General features: G+C 45.0%; 1 long non-coding RNA gene across 2 annotated transcripts in view; it reads left to right on the plus strand.

Moving 5' to 3' along the window:
* Positions 1–7861, plus strand: part of LOC111179247 (uncharacterized) — an 81848-nt gene extending 73987 nt beyond the window's left edge. The window contains exon 4 of one of the 2 annotated variants that reach the window (XR_016393135.1): positions 3225–7861. This is a non-coding gene — a long non-coding RNA (uncharacterized LOC111179247). The remainder of the gene's footprint in view (positions 1–3224) is intronic. The other variant, XR_016393134.1, reaches the window with a different exon arrangement.
* The last annotated feature ends 8402 nt before the right edge of the window (positions 7862–16263 follow it).

Below are 16263 nucleotides of genomic sequence, written 5' to 3' on the forward strand. Positions count from 1 at the left end.
TCTTGCTAGTTGTTTGGCATAGGGTGTCCAGCACTGTAGCTTGCTGGTCGTTGAGAGGAGCTGGGTCTTAGCGTTGAGTTAGAGATCTCTGGGAGATCTTTCGCCATTTGATATTATGTGGGGCCAGGAGGTCTCTGGTGGACCAATGTCCTGAACTCGGCTCTCCCACCTCAGAGGCTCTGGCCTGACACCTGGCTGGAGCACCAAGGCTCTGTCAGCCACATGGCTCAGAAGAAAAGGGAGAAAGAAAAAAGAAAGAAAAAAAGTAATTAAAATAAAATAAAAATAAAAAATGAAAAAGTAATGAAAAAGAAAAGAAAGAAGAGAGGAACCAAACAAAAAAACAAATCCACCAAGGATAAGAAGTGTGAAAAACTATATAAAACAAAAACAAAAGAATAGGCAGACAGAACCTTAGGACAAATGGTAAAAGCAAAGCTATACAGACAAAATCACTCAAAGAAGCATACACATGCACACTCACAAAAAGAGAAAAAGGAGAAAAAATATGTATATATATAAAAAAGAAAAGGGAAGAGAGCAACCAAATCAATAAAGAAACCTACCAATGATAATAAGCTCTAAATACTAAACTAAGATAAACATAAAACCAGAAACAAATTTGGTACAGAAAGCAAACCCCAAGTCTACAGTTGCTCCCAAATTCCACCGCCTCAATTTTGGGATCATTTGTTGTCTATTCAGGTGTTTCACAGAGGCAGGGTACATCAAGTTGATTGTGGAGATTTAATCCGCTGCTCCTGAGGCTGCTGGGAGAGATTTCCTTTTCTCTTCTTTGTTCACACAGCTCCTGGGGTTCAGCTTTGGATGTGGCCCCACCTCTGCGTGTAGGTTGCATTAGGGGGCTCTAGCTCAGGCCGGGGGGAGGGAGGGGAATGGAATGCGGGGCAAGCCTGCAGCAGCAGAGGCCAACATTATGTTGCACCAGCCTGAGGCGCGCTGTGTGTTCTCCCGGGGAAGTTGTCCCTGGATCCTGGGACCCTGGCAGTGGCGGGCTGCACAGGCTCCCGGGAGGGGAGATGTGGATAGTGACCTGTGCTTGCACACAGGCTTCTTGGTGGCTGCAGTAGCAGCCTTAGTGTTTCATGCCCGTCTCTGGTGTCAACGCTGATAGCCGCGGCTCACACCCATCTCTGGAGCTCATTTAGGTGGTAGTCTGAATCCCTTCTCCTTGCGCACCCCGAAACAATGGTCTCTTACCTCTTAGGCAGGTCCAGACTTTTTCCCGGACTCCCTCCCGGCTAGCTGTGGCACACTAGCCCCCTTAAGGCTGTGTCCACACAGCCAACCCCAGTCCTCTCCCTGGGATCTGACCTCTGAAGCCCGAGCCTGAGCTCCCAGCCCCCGCCCTCGGGCTGGTGAGTGCCGGTCGGCACCGATCTTTTGTGCGGGAATCTCTCCGCTTTGCCCTCCGCACCCCTGTAGTTGCGCTCTCCTCCGTGTCTCCGAAGCTTCCCCCGCTCCGCCACCCGCAGTCTCCGCCTGCGAAGGGGCTTCCTAGTGTGTGGAAAGCTTTCCTCCTTCACAGCTCCCTCCCACTGGTGCAGGTCCCATGCCTATTCTTTTGTCTCTGTTTTTTCTTTTTTCTTTTGCCCTACCCAGGTACGTGGGGAGTTTCTTGCCTTTTGGGAAGTCTGAGGTCTTCTGCCAGCGTTCAGTAGGTGTTCTGTAGGAGTTGTTCCACATGTAGATGTATTTGTGGGGAGGAAGGTGATCTCCACGTCTTACTTCTCTGCCATTTTGAAGATCCCCTCTCATGCACCTGGTTCTTAATGCCCTCTCTGTAGACAACATCCAGGTGCAGGCTGTCTTGGGGGGTTGCATCGCTGAGTTCTTTTGGGGGGGCTGTGGGCCGTCCTCAATGCACAGCTCTCTGATATTGGAGACGTGGCTGTGTCTGATGTCTTCTCCCATCAGCCCTGCCCAGGCCGCCCACCTCACAGCCCCACCTGTTCAGGTCTCCAGTGTGGATCTCCACTCCTAATATAGTCTCCTCCTTGTGTCACAGGGGAGGCAAGGGCTGGGGCAGGAATAGCCTCTCTCTGTGGTCACTCTATGCCCTCCAAAGGCTGAGGACCCCACACCTCTCATTCATTTCTCCTCCACCACAGGGGACTTTCTGAACTGAGAACCTGGGGGAATTGATCACCTTTTCCCCACAGCTTTGGATTTCAACAGTGATACCAAGAAAAAGGGTAGAGTCCCACGGTACCTCTTACTTCCTGTTCTGTGGGGCAGGGATGAGGAGGACTTCTAATGCGCCTGGCTGGCTTCTCAGGAAACTCAGGCAAGGCACACAGTGCATGACCTCCATGGTTGTAAATTCGAATGACATTCAAATGAAAATGCATGGACAGCATTTCTGAGTTGCAGGTCAGGAGTGTGGAAGCAGACCCTAAACGTGGGCACAGGGATTGAGAAAGCCCTCCAGATCAGCCCCAGCACACTTATCCTGCACTTTCTCAACACTTGCACACCCAGTCTGGATGAGATCGGTTTACATTTGCTGTTTCCTATGCCATTTCTCAGGGACCCAGCACAGTGGGTGAGAGCCCTGCCACTCGATTCCCACTGCTTGGCTTCAAATCACTACTCTTACTTTACTAGCTGTGGACCTGGACAGAGTCGCTGAACATTTCTAAGCTTTGGGGTCCTCATCTGTAAAATGGGAATATTAATACTGTCTGCCTCATAGGCTTGGGGGGACTGAAAAAAGACAATGCGTGTGTGTCTTAGTCTGTTAGGCTGTTATAATAGAATACCGTAGACTGGGTGGCTTACAAACAACAGAAATGTATTTCTCACAGTTCTGGAGTCTTGAAATCCAAGATCAAAGTGTTGGCAGATTAGGTGTTTGCTGAGGGCTCTCTTACTGGTTCATAGGTGGCCATTTCTTGCTGTCCTCACATGGTGGGAGGGGTGAGGGAGCTCTCTGGGGTCTCTTTTAAGTGCACTAATCCCGTTCATGAGGGCTCCGCCATCATGATCTAATCACCTCCCAAAGGCCCACCCTCCTAATACTATCACACTGGGGGTTGGGATTTAGCATCTGAATTGGGGAGGAAGCAAATATTCAGTAGCAATGTGTCTTATGTGGAGTCTGTACAAATTAAGAACTTCATTCCTCCCCCAACTGAAAAACAATTTGCTCTCAATGAATAATTTAACATGTGAATTTAAATCACTGCCTTCTCTAATTGCAGAATGAAAACTTATTTATTGGTGTAGAGGAAACTGGTCACCAGTGGAGGAAAGAGGCCACTTGGAGAGGTGTGTCAGTTACCCTCAGAAGCTCCTCACCCTGGCAACCTGTCTACCTCTCCCTTCAACGCACAAAGTGGGCCCTCCACCCATGACCTCTGCCCGATCACATGGACACAAGATGGAAGAGGGATGCAAAAGGAGATCTGGTGCTTGAAGATGCCTGGTCTAGAGCTATATTACAAAATTCAAATCTAGCCTGATTCCGGTGATTTAATAGTAACAAGAAGGAAATATTTTTAAAAGCTCTGCATTGTGTTAGACCTAGATAATAGTGGAAGCACTTTTAATTTTGTTTAAAGGTACTATAAACTTCTTCAGAAGGGAAGTCAAATTATAATTGCCCATTGCAAAAATGAAGACTGCTGGGATTTTATGTTTTGAAAAACCCAAAGAGGCAGGAGAAGAATTTTAAAATGTTCATTTTGAGTTACATCTCAAATTTATGTCATAAATATAATTAATCAACTGAGTACCTCCTACTCATACCACTTTATGACATTCCACAATTTTCTTAAACAAGTTTCACACTTAGACATCTATACAAATAGCCGGCTATCATTTAGATGAGTGAAGGTTATCTCTGTAACATGAAAATAACACACGAAAGGGAATCTGGCACCTAAATACAGAGCAGAGGTGGTTATGGCTTGTCTGTCTTGGCACTTTCACCCCTGTTAATCCCAACTAACCAAAAGCTCTTTCCTTAGTTCAAACCTTGAATATTCAGTTTTCTTATCATTTTACAGAGAACATCTTAATTTTAAAAGTACTTCTGGGTCCTAGGTAATGGTTCCATCATTTTCTTTTAGTAAGAACTGATTTTCTTATTTGCAAATGAAGCAACTTCAAAAAAGGATTAATCTCCGGAATTTACAAGCATCTCATGCATCTCAATACCAAAAAAACAAACAACCCAATCCAAAAATGGGCAGAAGACCTAAATAGACATTTCTCCAAAGAAGATATACAGACTGCCAACAAACACATGAAAGAATGCTCAACATCATTAATCATTAGAGAAATGCAAATCAAAACTACAGTGAGGTATCACTTCACACCGGTCAGAATGGCCATCATCAAAAAACCTACAAACAATAAATGCTGGAGAGGGTGTGGAGAAAGTAATTCAACAAGAGTCATGTACCAAAATGTTCATCGCAGCTCTATTTACAATAGCCAGGACATGGAAGCAACCTAAGTGTCCATCGACAGATGAATGGATAAAGAAGATGTGGCACATATATACAATGGAATATTAACCATTAAAAAGGAATGAAATTGAGTTATTTGTAGTGAGGTGGTTGGACCTAGAGACTGTCATACAGAGTGAAGTAAGTCAGAAAGAGAAAAACAAATACCGTATGCTAACATATATATGGAGTCTAAAGAAAAAAAAGGTTCTGAAGAACCTAGGGGCAGGACAGGAATAAAGACGCAAACGTAGAGAATGGACTTGAGGACACGGGGAAGGGGAAGGGTAAGCTGGGACGAAGTGAGAGAGTGGCATGGACATATATACACTACCAAATGTAAACTAGATAGCTAGTGGGAAGTAGCCACATAGCACGGGGATCAGCTCGGTGCTTTGTGTCCACCTAGAGGGGTGGGATAGAGAGAGTGGGAGGGAGAAGCAAGAGGGAGGAGATATGGGGATATATGAATACATATAGCTGATGCTGATTCACTTTGTTATACAGCAGAAACTAACACACCATTGTAAAGCAATTATAATCCAATAAAGATGTTAAAAAAAAAAACCCTGGTTTTCTTACTTAAAAATCAGGGAGAGAGAAGTTCTCATTTATTGCATCTGCCTTGGCCTAGTTTCATCTCAGCAGGCCATAGCAAGCTCTCAACGACCAGCAGGCGGCCTGACTCTGTTCTAGAATCTGGGAGAAGTCATCAGGTCAGGCTGTCAAGGATTTTGGTTGCTTTTCAACTAAGCGCTAGAGTCTCAGATGCCTCAGTAACAAGACGAACAGTGCCTCCTGAATCCCCAGTCCTCTGTGGTATATCCATATGCCCACCTGCCTGCATTGCTTGGGGTAGCAGGCTTCTCTGTCATCTTTGTTCTACCAGAGGGCAGGGAATTAGAAATCATGCCCCAGTCTGTTGCCTGGGGTCTGTCTCCCCTGCCACCCCATACCTCATCTTACCAGCTCCATCTTAGCAATGCCTGGCTCTTTTTTTATTTTTTTAACTTTATTTTTGGCTGCTTTGGGTCTTCCTTGCTGTGTACGGGCTTTCTCTAGTTGTGGCGAGCGGGGGCTACTCTTCGTTGCAGTGCATGGGCTTCTCAGTGCAGTGGCTTCTCTTGTTGCGGAGCACGGACTCTAGGTGCACAGGCTTCAGTAGTTGTGGCTCACGGGTTCTAGAGCACAGGCTCAGTAGTTGTGGCGCACGGGCTTAGTTGCTCTGCGGCATGTGGGATCTTCCCGGACCAGGGCTCGAACCAGTGTCCCCTGCATTGACAGGTGGATTCTTAACCACTGTGCCACCAGGGAAGTCCCCCTGGCTCTTACTTGCCTATTCTTACTTGCTTTTGTTTCTCTTCTCCTTGAAATGACTTGGCTTGATCCTGAGTTGCCCCTACCCCACTCATGTGTCTGCTTATTTTCTCTGAAGCCATACCCCGTTACCATGATATGGTTAATTATCAGTGTCTGGCCTGGAAGGGGACAGGTTTGCCAAATGGACAGTGTTAATAATTATCACATATTTCATGTATGGAGCATTCTTGTACTCCCTCTTTGTACACACACACACACACACACACACACACATTTAATTTTAAATATAATACATTATAAATATATGAAAAAAATAATAAGCATAATTGCTTTTTGAATATTTTGTATCTGTTTAATTTCCTTCATCTTTAGTAGTTTTTTCAGTTTTTTTTCAATTTGGGTCTGAAGTGGTAAACTCAGTCCTTATTTGTTTGAAATAGCTTCACTGGGATATACTAGCCTGGCTGAAATTAGTATTAGTATAGATTGATGAGTATTCTCTCAGTACTTAAAAGATATTTTCCTATGGTCTTCTGCCCTTCACTAATGCTATTGTTGAAGTGTACCAGTTTAATTATTATTATTATTTGCGGTACGCAGGTCTTTAACTGTTGTGGCCTCTCCCGTTGCGGAGCACAGGCTCCGGACGCGCAGGGTCAGCGGCCATAGCTCACGGGCCCTGCCGCTCTGCGGCATGTGGGATCTTCCTGGACCGGGGCACGAACCCGTGTCCCGTGCATCGGCAGGCGGACTCTCAACCACTGCGCCACCAGGGAAGCCCTAATTAATATTATTTTGTAGGAAATCTGTTATTGTGAAGTCTGTACCAGTCTAATTGTTATTATTTTGTTGAAAGTTTGCCCTTTATCTCTAGCTGCTTGTAAGATTTTCTTGGGCGTTCTTTACTTTTGCTATGATGTGTCTAGGTTTAGATTTACTTATTTTCCTCATACTCATGGTTCCTAAATCTGAGAAGCTATGCCTTCATCAATTCTGGAATTCTCAGCCATTATTTCTTATAATTTTTTCAAATATTACCTTTCTCATTTACCTTCTTCTGGAAAGTTTATTAGATATAGGTGAACATTATTGTTCTATCCTCAGCTCTTTTAAATACTCTTTCACATTTTTACATCCTTTTATCTATTTGTGCCTTGTCTGTGGAATTTCTTCAGGTTCATCTTCCAGTTCATTATTTCTCTGTACAGCTTTGTCTAGCACTATTTTACTAAACCTGTCTTAAGTTTTTTAAACATTATTTCAATGGTTGAACTTTAAAAAAATCTTCATTGAGATATAGTTCACATACCATACAATTCACCCAATTAAATTATACAATTCAGTGATTTTTGTTATAAATGGCTGAATTTTTAATGTCTAGGAATTCCATTTGTTTATTTTAAAAATGTGCCTCTGCTTTAAAAAATATATAATGCCTTGTTTCTTATGATTACACTTCATTTATTTTGGGTTCTTATTTTAAGCACATTTATTTATGGTCTCTATTATATTGTCCTATTGTCTGAAGCTCTTATGAGTATTCTATATGTTTGCTGACTCTCACTCAAGGTAGGTTTGTTCCTCATTTGCTTTTTAATTTTAAACTTATGTTCAGTGGACATTTATCTATTGGAATCATCCACAATGTGGGATAAAATTGTGTCCTTCTGCAATGATTTTTCATTCACTTCTGTCAGGGGCTCTAGGGATATTACCAGCTTGTAATAGATTTCTATGCTAATTCATCAGCTTGGGGTTTTCTGGGGTATGCTGATAGTGTAAATTTTAACTTTAAAGCTATGTGAGGGGGCTTCCCTGGTGGCGCAGTGGTTGAGAATCTGCCCGCTAATGCAGGCAACATGGGTTCGAGCCCTGGTCTGGGAAGATCCCACATGCCGCGGAGCAACTGGGCCCATAAGCCACAATTACTGAGCCTGCGTGTCTGGAGCTTGTGCTCCGCAACACGACAGGCCACAATAGTGAGAGGCCCACGCACCGTGATGAAGAGTGGCCCCCACTTGCCACAACTAGAGAAAGCCCTCGCGCAGAAACGAAGACCCAACACAGCCAAAAATAAATAATTAATTAAAAAAAAAAAAAAAAAAAAGCTATGTGAGGTATGGGGCTGTGATCATAAGTTCCCAGGGGATTTTTTTTCCCCCCACACAGCTTGCAAGGTGGTGTCTTTTTTTTCTCCCTGTATTTATGGGTAGATTTTTTCCTAGTCTACACTGTCACTAAGAGTATAGTCCTTTGATGGTCCTGGCTTCATGTGGGCTTCTAAGCGTCATTTCCTTACTTTGATTAGGTTGATGGTCTCATCTCACAGTGTCCCCAAATGAGCATTAAAACCCAAGCCCTGGGCTTCCCTGGTGGCACAGTGGTTGAGAGTCTGCCTGCCGATGCAGGGTACACGGGTTCATGCCCCGGTCCGGGAAGATCCCACATGCCACGGAGCGGCTAGGCCTGTGAGCCATGGCCACTGAGGCTGTGCGTCCGGAGCCTGTGCTCCGCAATGGGAGAGGCCACAACAGTGAGAGGGCCGCGTACCGCAAAAACCAAACCAAAACAAAAAAAACCCCAAGCCTTGCATATTTCCATCAGGAGACATATACAGGAGTGTTCATAGCAGCTTCATTTATCAAGTTTCAAACTGGAAACAACCCAAATGCCCATCAACAGTAGAAATGCTAAATAAATAGTGGATTTTTTTTTACCATGGAATACTACACAGTAATGAAAAGAGCAAATTGCTGATACATGTGATAACATGGATGAATGAAGTAGACATACTATTGAATTTAAAAAACTAGACAAAAAACGAATAGCCAATGTACAATTCCATTCTTCAAAAGTCCAGTACAGGCAAAGCTCATCTTTGGTGATGAGTCAGAATAGTGGTTACACTTGAGGGGAGATACTGATGAGGGGTTATGAAGGAGCCTTTTGTGGAAACATTCTAGATCCTGATCTGGGTGGTGGTTACATGGTGGTACACATATGTAAAAATTCATTAAGCGTTGCACTTAAGAATTGCACATTTCACTATATGCTGATTATACCTCAATAAAAGAGTAAACAAACAAAAGCTAAGATCCTCCAGAGCAGTCATAAGGTAGCTAACATGTTTGCCTCTCTGCTTTGGAGTTCCTTTGTATTTCTGGGCCATGGAGATTAACCTTTCTTTTTTTGTGAGTTCAGCTGAGAAGGTAAAAGAATATTTGTGATATGTTTCCCAGAATCCCTGCTGTTTCTTTGAGGCTGGCTCACAAGAGTCCATCATATTGCAGATCAAGAAGTCTTAGGTCTCCTTCTGTCTTAAATCACTTTTGCATGCATGTAGCAGGTGCATCCAGCGTAATATGACATATTTTTAGCATAGTTGTTTCTCTACCTAAGTGTTCATGACAAATCACTTTGAGGCAGATTTGTGTTCAGGAAGAGCCCCTGGTGTGGGCCCTTTTAATTATGTAAGTGTAAGTCCCCCAGGACTTGGTAAAAGGACAGAAGAGGGCCTGATGTGGCCTAATGGAGATGAACCCTATCAATGATTCTTGTATTCAGAGCTGATTTGGGGAGAAGGGTGTGCAAATTTGCGGAGGGGTCAAGGAGTCTCCTGTGGGGAAGGCATGGAGATTCTGATTGCCTCCACTGAAATGTTCAGCTGTACCAGACCTTCTCTGATGGATTGGGGATGATCTAGTCTGAGGTCTTCCAGTAAGAAAATGGCATCCTCTGGAGAGGTGACCCAGGCTGAAAATTGGGGTCTCAAGAATCATAGAGGGGCCATATCTGACACAGGTTGCAGTTGAGGCAAGAAGCCCTTGATGACCCAGCCGCCTTTCCACTAGACTTATAATTGAGGCATACTGGCTGTGCATGTGAGTGTAACCTGAATGACTGCAACATGAGAACCAAGCATGAGACCCCCATGGCCTGTCCAGTGAACTGGAACAATGACAGCATCACCTCTGCAGTGGACCAGTTGTTGACAGCATTACTGCAAGGCAGAAACACACTCAGTGACTGATGACAACTTGGGCTTCCTTGTGGACAGGTCAGACTTTCCAGTTCTCACTCCACCTGGCCTTCAGAAGTGGAACTGAACCCCTTAGGTTGAATAAACTATAGAGCATGAAAAGTGAACTTACTCAACGTCCCTTGCAGCTAGGGGTGGTCATGTGATCTAGTTTTAGCCAATAGGATGTAGGCAGAATTCCCATTTCAAGTGAAAAGAAAAACATCTCTTTTCCCTTTGCTCTTCCTCCTTCTTTCCTGGAGGCACAGCAGCTTTCCTGTGACCACAAGAATGAGTCATAAACTAAGGATGCTGAGCCAGGAGCCTGGATCCTTGAGGACATCCTTGAGCAGTGGTCCAGCCCTGGGCTGCCTAACTCTGCATTTCTTATTATGGGAGGGAAATACACCCCATTGGTGTATGCCACAGTTAGTTGAATTTCCAACGTTTACAGTGGAACCCACTTTTAAGTGTTACTAGGGAGAGACCCAAGAGGGCAAACACTATTGCTTAGGGCTTGCAACTGCTCGAGTGATGAATTGGAAAAATGAAAGAAATGCGCTCATGTTTATAGCCTCAGCTGGTGATGTGGATTGTGTGGATTTAGGCATTATCTCATCATTCCCCAAATAGGACTAGGACAGAAGCAAGGCAGGTGCAATCCACACTTGATACCCTTGGCGACTGAAGCCCAGAGATAGTCAGTGAGGGATTTTCTAATTATGAAAGTAATCCAGGTTCATTGTACAAACAGTGGAAAAATATAGAAAAGTATAAAGCAGAAATTACTTGAAATACAGCTCCCTCCAACATTTTGATGCATTTCATCTTGGTCCTTTTCCTTTGTGCAAGCACACGCCCATACTCACACTTTCTGATTTTTCATTATTTTCTTAAGTGACTTTCCAGAGATTGCGTGGATCGCCAGTGTGGAAACCAGGATGCACGCTGGGGTTATGGTGTGCAGGACTAAGAACAATCATTTTGTTTAGTAGATAGTAGCCTGTAGTGTAACTTATTAGCTTTTTCTCTTCAAAGAATAAGAAGGGAGAGGATGCAGAGAAGGCCAGGAAAGGCCAGAGTCTTTTCTCCCACTTTAAGGAGGAGCTGACTGAGGTGTACCGTACTTAGCGTAGAGCCTGGTGCATGTCAGATGCTTAATGTTCGTTGAGTAAATGTTGAATGAGTTCTGCATGTGTAGGCACTCTGACGACTTATAAAATCCATCCATTTGTTTATTCATTCAGCACACATTTATTGAGCACCTGCTATGTGCTTATCTGTGAACAACGACAAAAATCCTTTCCCTCATGGTGCTCACCTTACAGGGGAATGAATGAATAAATTAAGGACCCAGTGAACTGAGATGAGGAGGAGGTGTTGCTTGGATACCAGTTGCTATAGACTGAATGTGTGTGTCCCCTCAAAATTCGTATGTTGCAACCTAAATCCCCAATGTGATGGCTTAGGAGATGCAGTTTTGGGGAGGTAATTAGGTCAGGAGGATGGAGCCTTCATGAATGGGATTAGTGCCCTTATAAGAGAAACCCCAGAGATCTCTCCTGGTCTTTCTACCCTGTGAGGACGCAGCGAGAAAAGGCTGTCTCTGAACCAGGAAGAGGGCCTTCACCAGATGACAAAGCTGCTGGCATCTTGATTTGGGACTTCCAAGCCTCCAAAACTGTGAGAAATAGATGTTTTTTGTTTAAGCCACTTAGTCTACGGTAGTTTGTTATAGCAGCCCAAATAGACTAAGACACCAAGATACCAAGAATGTTTTCTTTCTGACCTTTGAAAAAGGAATAGTTGTAGAACTTTAGAATGACAGATATAGAACAGACCTTGGGGAATATCTAGTCCCATGGAATATACTTCTTAAAGCCTGAGAACACAGTGTTCAAATAAGAACTTACTACAGACAGCCAATTTATAAAGCAGATAAAAGAAGCACTTCTTTGTATCTCTCTCCAGTTCCTTAAAGATGTTCTTTGCTTTTGAATCTCTGTGCAGTTGCCATTTCACTTCTCCACTTCCCTCACAAAACTTGAAAGGATGTGTACACATGCTCTCTCCATGCTCTACGCTCCCACTCACTCTCCAACCACCCCTGTCCAGGTGTCACCCTTATCCTCCATCAAAACTGCTCTTGGCAAAGTTCTCCAGTGCTTCCGTCTCGCCAGATTCAATGGCACTTTTCTGTTCACCTTGTACTTGACCTCTCAGCAGCTCTGACATGCTGCTTCCTCTTCCTTGAAACATTCTCCCCTTTGGTGTCTATGGAATCATTCTCTCCTGGTTTCCCTCCTATTTGTCTGACCATCTTCTTCCATCTCTTTTGTTGGCTCTCCTCTTCCACCTCTACATTTTGTTGTTACTTTGTTTTTGGCTGGTTTGGGTCTTTGTTGCTGTGCATGGGCTTTCTCTAGTTGTGGTGAGCAGGGGCTACTCTTCATTGCGGTGTGCGGGCTTCTCATTGTGGTGGCTTCTCCTGTTGCAGAGCATGGGCTCTAGGCGTGGGCTTCAGTAGTTGTGGCTCGTGGGCCCTGGAGTGCAAGCTCAGTAGTTGTGGCACATGGGCTTAGCTGCTCCGAGGCATGTTGGATTTTCCCAGACCACGGATTGAACCTGTGACCCTGCATTGGCAGGCAGATTCTTATCTACTGCACCACCAGGGAAGTCCCCACCTCTATGTTTTGAATTTCCCATGAGTCAGTCTTAGACCTTCTTCTCACTTATCCCCGTAGCCACTCCCTAAGTAATCTCATTGATGCCCTCACTTTTAAATATCTTCTATATTTTGATATATTCTAGATTTCTATCGCCAGCCCAAATTTCTAATGAATCCCAGACTTAAATATTCAAATGCCTGCTTAACATTTTGATATCTCATAGTCAACTCAAAATTAGTTATCAAAGCTGAGTTCTCCATCTCCACCATATTCAAATGCCTTAACTCCAATTTGCCCTCTCTGTATAAACGACCCCACCATTCAGCCACATGTGCAGTCCAGGGAATCCCCTGTGACTCTTCTCTCTCCTCCAAACCACACAGCCAACCCTACAAGCCCTGCCTCTTTCCTCCTCCCAAATATATTTCTCATCTTTCCAGGTTTTTCCACTGCCACTACTGTAGTTTCAGCCACATCAACTTTTGCTGGATTATTGCAATCACAGCCTCTTATTCAATCTCTCTATTTCCACTCTTTTAAAATACAAATCATTTCATAGTACTCTGAGGCTTAAAGATCCTTTCATGGCCTTGCAGTGCCTCAGAGTAAAATCTGAACTCCTTTCCAGGGCCTAGCAGGCCCTGTGTGCTTGGACTCTGCCGACTCTCCAGGGGCAGATCTTTCCGCTCTCACCTTGACCACTGGGCTGCGGCCACATGGGACTTCTTTTAGTCTCCCATGTGGGGCAGGGTCTTTCCCGTTTCCGGGCCTCTGCCCACAGAGCTCCTCCCTGAGCCTGGAACCGTCTTCCCTTCACTCTCCCTGTAGCTCTTTTTTAGTCTGGATCACAGCTTAATGGCCTCTCCTCTGAGTTCTCTCTAAACATTCTACCGAAATAGCTGCCTAATTTTCTTTATCACTTCACCCTGTTGGTTTCCTTCATGGCACTTGTCACAATTAGCAGCCATTTGTCTGTTTACCTGTGTATTGTCTGCTTCTCTCACTAGGTTGTATGCTCACGAGGTCTGTTTTGGTTACTGTAGTGTATCTGATGCAATATATACTCGTTCAATCAGTAATAATGGATGAGGTGCAAGCCAGATGGTTGGCTTTCTGGCCTCCTCAGTTTGTTGTAGGCTTCCCATCGGTGACTGGAGAGGCTACTGTTTTGGTTGCCCAGCACCCGATCCTCTTATTTCAACTAGAAACACACCCAGGTGGTAGTGGGTGCAGCATGTTGACCCAGCTGGGCCAGCAATGGTTCTCCACGACATGGCCATAGTTGCAACCTAGGAATGGGCATGCAACCCAAGCCTGGTCAACCAGAGTGCTTCTCCAAGGTTCTGCTGAGGCTGGCAGGAAAGACTCTTTCCTCATTAGCTGTGAGGCTATAAGGATGTTTGCTTGGAGCTGCTGAGGCAGTGGGCCGGAGAGAACAAAGCCAGAGAGGGGGAGACAAGGGGCAGATGGTGGGGGTGTCCTGATGGTGTCCCCATCACGGGCAGCTCACTGAGCCTGCTCCAGTCCTGGAATGACCACGTCTGTTAGCTCATTTCCCATCCTTAACACACAGGTTCACGGGAATCATGAATACTGAGAAGCAAGCTTCTTCTGGATGAGTGTTAATACCTTCTATTTCCATTATTATCGTTTTTTTTTTTTTCCTTTGAGCTGCTGGGAGACTTCCTTCTTCATTACCCATGTCACACAGAGAGCTTGTATGCTGCAGGCTTTGATCTAAAACTGTTTAAAGTGAAACAGCTGCTTTTGCTGAGCAGTCTCACCCCAGGTCCCCGGAGAACATGATTGGATAATGAAATGCAAATGGTTGGACCAGGGCTCTGGGGTGGAGGATGCCCTGCCTGCCTCAGCAAACATTGGCTGTCTAAATCCTGCTCAAGACTTCTCCAAACCGTCTTTCCCATCCCCAGCTGTTCCAAGCATCTGAGAATGTCCACATGAACTTGACTTTTTTCCCTGGTCGCTACATGTGTTTAACCCTTCACCGGCATCTCACTTCACTGTGTCCATCCCCTGGCGCTGGGTCAGGAGTGCCAGTGCCTCCCAGCCCCCTGGTGATTGCCACTCCCGTGACTTACATCTTCCGAGCTCCAGTTCTTCATCCTGTCTCACCAATCATTCAATCTCAGCAGGCTTATGTCCCATGGAGCACTACCAGGTCTAGAGGGGGAGTCATTCTTCCACTTCCCCAGTTCCTCGTCCAGGCTCTTCATTCCCTGCAGCACCCCATCCTTCTGCCCTGATCCCAGGCTCTGACCTTCAGACTCATCTTGACCCTTCTCTTTAACTTGCTGTGCAGATCCAGGCAGCTAGCTGGATCTGGTGATTTGTTGATTGATGGTTTCATCCAACCCAATTACCCAGGACTCTCTGTCAGGTCTTGTGTAGGTGCCGGGGAGATAGAAAATAGAGCTGCCGTCTCGGTCTCTTGCTTAGACCACTGAAGCAGAACAGCTGAGCCCCTCGCCCAAGGACAGATGAAAGCTCCCTAAACTGCATTTTTGTGCATATCCTCTGACGAAAATCCATCATGGCTCTCCGTGGTGCATAGAATGAAGTCCAACCTTAGAGCTGGCAGTATGGCACCCGCATGAAGCTATTGTGCACCTGAAATGTGTCCACTCTGAATTGAGATGTGCAGTAAGTGTACAATCCGTACAGAATTTCAAAGACTTAGTGCAGAAGAAAAAAAGAAGACTATGATATGCCTCATTAGGTTTTTAATTAATTACATGTTGAAATGATAATATTTTGGATACATAGAGTTTTTAAATTAATAAATTTTACTTAAAATTTTTAATGGGGCTATTAGAAAATCTAAAATTACTTATGTGGCTTGCACTGTATTTCTGTTGTCAGCCCAGGTCTAGAATATGAAGTTTCCCATAATCTGACTCCTAATGACTTAACACATTATCTCCTGTTATTCTCAAAATAGGCAGAGGTGGTTTGTGTTCTTACACCGTTTTACTGATGAAGGGACTGAGGTTCAGAAAGGAATGGGGGACTAGATAGATGGATGTGAAGGTCAGCATCGGGCACACACGCCTGACATCCCACAAGCCTCAGGAGAGCCCCGTGTAGCATCACATCCACGATGCCTGCATGCCATTGTCCTGTTGTTTCCTGTCTGCCATTCCCCAGTGGACAAGATAGGGAAGATGGACAATAAAATCATGAAAGCCCTGACTGGACAGACCTGGTGCTGGAGGACCGACTACAATTATTTACACAGAATCACATGTTAGCTGAGCTCAAGAAGAGCTCTAGTTGAGGTTCATCATTGTGGGTACCACTTGGTTGGCCTCCCACCATGAGTGGCCACCATGGTGAACAGAAAAAGTAAGCTTTGGTCTTAACCCAAGTTGGAGGTCTCTGGTGGCTGATTTCTTGGGTTTTGGAGGTTGCTCCTTGTTTCAGAAGTTGGTGGATAAGCAGCTGAGCTGGTCAGAGTGGCCCCTGGAGCTGCAGGAGTCAAGGGGAAGCAGGACCATGCAGCTTGGGAGAACCTCCTGATATGCAAAGGACTTGCTGGGGCCAACCAGCTGTTAGGAGGTGCAGCTGGGATTCCAACCTCATTGCCTATGCTGGTTCTAACCACCGCACTGCACTGCCTCCCAGAGGACACTTCCCACTTTCTGTGAACCTCTGGTGTCAAGGATACTTCCGTGTACTTCGTGGGGCTCTGTGTACCACATCAGGGAGTTGAAATTTAACCGGAAGACACAAGGAGAAGTTGGAGAGGTCTGAGCAGGGAGTC

This window comes from Delphinapterus leucas, chromosome 4 (genome assembly GCF_059928025.1).
Source record: "Delphinapterus leucas isolate spDelLeu-1000000601 "Yukka" chromosome 4, BTC_Dleu_Yukka2, whole genome shotgun sequence".
Taxonomy (NCBI): domain Eukaryota; kingdom Metazoa; phylum Chordata; class Mammalia; order Artiodactyla; family Monodontidae; genus Delphinapterus; species Delphinapterus leucas.